The sequence below is a fragment of the Eulemur rufifrons genome, chromosome 24 (genome assembly GCF_041146395.1).
Source record: "Eulemur rufifrons isolate Redbay chromosome 24, OSU_ERuf_1, whole genome shotgun sequence".
Classification (NCBI taxonomy): Eukaryota; Metazoa; Chordata; class Mammalia; order Primates; family Lemuridae; genus Eulemur; species Eulemur rufifrons.
The window spans coordinates 28274863-28280950 of record NC_091006.1 but is presented as its reverse complement, the minus strand read 5'-3'; the positions used below and the strand labels follow the sequence as shown (position 1 = coordinate 28280950).

The 6088-nt window shown below is 32.2% G+C and overlaps 1 pseudogene; it reads left to right on the top strand.

The window, feature by feature from the left end:
* The first annotated feature begins 5489 nt into the window (after positions 1–5489).
* Positions 5490–5696, top strand: LOC138374283 (large ribosomal subunit protein eL39-like; annotated as a pseudogene).
* The last annotated feature ends 392 nt before the right edge of the window (positions 5697–6088 follow it).

Genomic DNA, 6088 nt, shown 5'->3' with positions numbered 1-6088 from the left:
CCATTTGCATGTGCTTTCTTTCTCTGTTTTATACATGTATGTACACACACACATATACACACACACGTGTATCTGCATATATACATTTTATATAATAAATAAAACTTTTCTCAAACATTTGAGGAGTTATATGTATCATGGCTCTTCACCTATGTATAGTCAGTGTGCTACCTAAAAATAGATTTTCTCTTACAAAATCTCATTACATATCACAACTTAAGTAAATTTAACATGAATAAGATTCTTTAATAAACTATTCCATATTCTATTAATAATTTTGTCAATAGACCCAATAATGTCCTCCATGCTACCTTTTTCTCCTTTACAGAGTCCAGTCCAGTCTAGAATCAGACTGACTTCTTTTCTATTGCAGAGAAGTATTCTTTTTTATTAACTTGCTTATTCGTTCTTTTTTTAAGGGCATTTGGGTTATTTCCAGTCTAAGGCTGCCATGTATAAACATGTTGTAAACATTTTTGTCCAAGTTCTTTTAAGGACATAAGTTATTTGTCTGGATAAATAACTAGCAGTAAAATTGTTGAGTCATAGGTTAGGAGGTGCTTTAACTTCCTATGAATTGCTAAACAGTTTTCTAAGTAGTTATGCAATTTTACAGACCCCAGAAATAAATGAGCATTCCAGTTGCTCCATGTCCTTACAAACATTTGTTGTTGTCAGTCTTTTAATCATGTAGAAAAATGTGAAGTGGTATCTAACTGTGGTTTATTTAACATGTAATTCCCTAATGACAAATCATGTTAAGTACCTTTTAATGGCTTATTGGCCATTTTTTATATTTCTTCTGTAATAATCTGCTCAAGCCCTTTTTTCATTCTTTTATTGATGTGTTTTACTTTTTATGATTGATTTAGATGTTCTTTATTTAGCATTCATTAAAGTCCTTTGTCAGCTGTATGTATTGTGAATATTTCCTTATTATTTGGTTTGCATTTTTTGGCAAAGATATCCTTTGATTAGGAAAAGTTTTTAATCTTAAGCATGCTTATTTTTTTATTTTTTTCTGTCTAAGAAATATTTGGCTAATATAAATCTAGAACCTATTAATTTTAGCTTGAAATTAGATAATATAAGCCCTTTTATTTTGTTCTTTTCCAAGAATGTTTTCTTCCTTCTGGGGCCTTTGCATTTTCCATACATAGAAGTATCAGCTTAACTCTAAAGAAAAAATCATTTGCTAGGAGTATAGGGTTTTCATTGCATCCATAGCTCAGTCTGAAGTGAATTTCATCTTAAACATTAATCTTTCAATCAACTCTCCATCTATTTAGCGATTCTTCAATTTTTCTCAACAATGTACTGTAGTATTATATAGTACTATGCAATGTAGCAATGTATTATTGCCAGTATATAAAAATACAATTGTTTTTATAAATTGATTTTATATTATGGGAAGATGCTAAATCCAGTCTTTATGATTTTCATTTCTTCACTGGTAGGACTTTCAGAATAATGTCAAATAAAATAGTGAAAGTATGCCTGTTTTTTTCCTGATCTTAGGGAAAATACATTCAAAACTTCACTATTAAGATTGAGGTTAATTGTGGATTATTATAGATGCCTTTTTATCAGATTGAAGACATTCCTCTCTATTCCTAGATTGCTGAGAGTTTTTGTCATCAATGGATAGTGAGTTTTATCAAATCTGCTGTTTTTTTCTTTTTGCATTAACTACAACATCCCTAGACTTTTCTTCTTTATTTTGGAAGTGTGGTGAACTATTATTATAAGATTATAACTTTACAATGTACTTTTAAATGTACAATGTACTTTTAAAAGTCCACAATATTAAGTGTACAATTCAATTAGTTTGGCCAAATTGGTCAGTCATGTAACAGCCTTCTCTTTGTTCTTTGGACATACCCAAGACTACACAGTCTGTGTGTGGGCACCAAGCTGCCATTCTTACTTCCCAAATAAAACATTTTAAATTTAGAGATTCATTTCTATATTTTAGTTGACTTTGACACCATGAACTCAAAAAGTTATTTTGTGCTCCTTTCACTTAACTTCAGTCAAACCTCTGCCTACACTCAGGCACTGATACTCATTAATTTGCTTTGTGTCACTTTATTTTCAACTTTTCTACACTGCAATAAATGGAATCATACAGTATAAAATTTCTTATGTCTGAAGTCTTTCATTTGGCATAATGCTTTTAAGAAAATACTATCCTTTCTTATTGAATTGAATTGACACATTTGTCGAAAATCAACTAACCATATATGTGTGGGTCTATCCTGATTTGTTAATGTATACTATTAATTATATTATTATTAATATATTAATCTACACTATTAAGCCAATGCCAACCAGTCTAGATGACAATCATTTTAGAATTAACCTTAAAATTATATAGTCTAAGTTCTCCAACTTTGTTCTTCTTTAAAATCATTTTGGAAAATCTAGATAGTTTGCATTTCCATATGAATTTTAGCATTTGCTTGCTAATTTCTACAATAATGTTGCTTGTAGTTTGAATGGGGTTGCTTTGGCTCTGTAGGTCAATTTCCAGAGAATTGGCATATTAATGATATTGGTTCTTCCATTCCATAAGCCGAGGATATCTCTTTGTTTAGTTAGGTTTTCTTTAATTTCTCTCAACTTAGTTTTTTATTTTTCTTGTACAGGTACTTCTCCTAATTTGTAAAATATTTTTAAAAATTCATATTTCTATGAAAACATATTTAGGATTGTTACATTATTTTGATAAACTGACTTCTTTATTGTAATTAAACTTTACCTCTTTACCTCTGCTAATGTTCCCTATCCTGAAATCTAGTTTCTCCAGTATTAATGGGAACATTCAAGATTCCTTTTGAATATCTTTTTCCATCATTTACTTTTATTCAAACTGTGCCTTTATATGTAAGGTGAGTTTCTTGTAGGCAGAAGTTGGATTTTGTTTTTTTATTCAATCTAAAAATTTCTGTCTCTTAACTGGATTTACAGTTTTTTACATATAATGTAATTATTGATATAATTGTATTTCAATGTTTTGTCTTGATATTTGTTTTCCATCCATCCCATTTGATCATTGTTCCCTTTATTCTTTGTTTTCTGCCTACTTTGGGATAAATTGAATATTTGGTTTTGATTGTATTTCCATTATTGTCATACTAGAAAAAACTCTTTTATTTTGTTTCTAGTGTTTTTTCTAGGATTTACAATATACATTAATGATAGATAAAACTTTTATTCTATCTTCAAGAAATATTATACCTCTTTAAGTATATAGTGTAAGAACCTTACAACATTGTATTTCTATTTTCCCTGGCATCCCTTGGATCTTATTTTCATAAATTTCATGATTACCCTACCCTGTGATAAGTCAACCTTCTACTTGATTATTGATATTTCTTTTTTAACTTGTGAACTGGGTTCAAATACTTCTTTCAAAATCCATTCCTCTGAGTCCCCATGCTTTGCTTGCATTCCCTTTTCCAAAACAATTCATTGTTTCCCTCCCTCTTAAGTCTCACTGCTTTTCTCTACACTTGCTTGTGGTGGTGGTGGTTTTTCATCATCACAGGTGGAGACCCAGAGCCTGAAAAACTGTTAAATACTGGATTTTGTTTTACCCCCCTAGGTACTTGAAGCAACTGATTCCTTTTCCACTGCCAAGAGGCACTGAAATTTGGGAGACTGGCTGCTGTTTTGCTCTTCTTGAAGCTTATTGACTGTCAGTGTCTCTAGAAACCACCTGCTGTGGCTAGGGAATGTGATCTGGCTTTTGTGGTTTTTAGTGAAAAAGTGTTCATTTTCTTAGTGACAAATTGTTTCCCTCTGAAATATTATTGAAAGATCATTGCTACTGGCTACTGCTCTTTTCAGGAAAGAGAACTTTCCTTTTAGCAGTATGTTGACTGATGTAGAGAAATAAAAGGACTATATTTATCATGAAAGGACTCCATAGGTTTTATAAACTCTCATTTAGTCAGAGTGATGGAAATTGTCAAGTTAAAGAATATTCTGATTGATGATCATATAAAGTCATTCTGTTCAGCTCAAAAAGCATTTATGAAGCATCTAGCATATGTTGAACATCATGCTAAAGAGGAAGTATTTATAATTTTTAAAATGTTAAAGCCCTAGTATCAAACTTCTTGTATCTGAAACGTAACATTTCTATATAATACATGCGTAAATACAGGCAAGCCTTTCTAAGCCCCAAATTCGTCATCTGTAAATAGGGATAATATCACCTACCTGATAGGAGGAATAATACATACGATATTTCACAGAGTTATTTATAATTATCATTTCAACTATTTTTTAAAATATTGGAGAATTGTATGAAATTTTTCCTGCCCTTAAGAAGCTTGCATGAAACAAGAAATAAGCAATAAATTGTATATAATAAAGTATATAATATAATATAGTGAAAGTATAATATAGTGAAGTATATAATAAATTGTCAGGCTCTATAAAATCAATATTATAAATTATAGCACGACTTACAAGTATCATAAACATTTAGCAAAGACAGAGTCATTTCCTAGAGTTTTCAGAATAAGCTTTAAGAAAAAAGTGAAAACGTATATAGGCATAAATTAAGTGCGTGACTAAAGGCAAAATATATAAAAATAGCGTAAATATTTGAGATTTTCTTACATCTAAAAATTCCTGGTCTCCACAAGAGCACATATGGATTTTAAAAAGTACTAGCCCCTCACCTCTAAACTCGTGAGCTCTAAAAATGATCACTAGTCTCACTATCACTAAAGAAGAAGATGACAAAGTAAGAAAGTCTTGGTCCCTGTTTCTTTAATGAAATAATGTCACTACCTGGTAGCAAAGCAAAATTGTCTATGTATACAGGTAAATACAAAAGTATACCAGTTTATACATAAGATAAATTATTGTAAAATACATTTGCTAAACAATCACTATTTATGCTCTAGTTCTGCACACAACGTGTTTTGCTCTATTTTGTTTTATTTATATGAGCCATAGTAGGAATCTATCCCATCGGAACCTATGGTATTCAAACTATCTGCTCTGCTTCTCCCTAAATTTTGGAGAATGGTAAGTTATCTGCTCAACTGTGGACAATTAGTAAACTAAGTGGAATTAGAAGGCATGGTCCATTTTCTTCCACTGAGGAAATTGGACCTTTCCTAATGACATTATGTGTGGCTACCACCGGTGTTAGCTGACTTTGGAAATGATATAACATGTACATGGAATGATGCCCTCACAGTTGAAAATTCCATTTCAGAATGAAGTGACACCTTTCTAGAGGACAGCTCCCTGAATATCTTTTGCAAACTACCCCATCTTCTTTCACAAAATTTTGATGGGGTAGTCAAATTCCCTTGGTCAAGGACTGGAATCTGACCTATACCAGGCCAATCAGAGTCTCTCTCCTGGTTGTTTATACCTTGAGCAGGATGACACAAATTTCAAAACGGTTGAAAGGACCCATATTTTCCCACCAGTGTGGTGTGTGCAGTTGACTGTTCTTCCTCATGTCTTTCTACAAAGCTTTCAGGATTAAGTGATTTCTAGTCATGAAACAAAACCAGAATCATCCCATTCCCCAGTGAAATCAGATGAAAACTGGTTATAAAATCAGGTACAACTCCAAGAGAAGACACTGGAGAAGATCCAGGCTGGGTCTACAAGAAACCACACATGAGATGGCTCACATACTTATTCTGTATCATGATCACTAGCATCTTGCCATATCAAGCTGAAATGTTACCACATTCTGGACAGATGGCCATGTTTTATTTGGGAAATTATGATTTTTTTTCCTTTGTTTCTATGCTTCTGTACCAGTAGGTTGGTTCAGTAATATGTGAGGCCTTTGGTTTGGGTGGGGGAGGGGAAGAGTTAAAGCTGTTCCAAAGAAAGGGACTGAAGGAGACTTTTCACATGTCACTGATACTTGAAGCTGCCCTAGTTTCTCTCCTTCCCAAACCTGGCTTTTTTGATTTTTCTTCCAATTTTGTGAGCTTCTCTATTTTCAACAAACTACTCTTTTACTTACAGTAGATGAGTCAAATCTCAATTATGAGCAACTAAAGGGCCCTAAGTATTGTACTGTTTCCCAAGTGTTGACAGA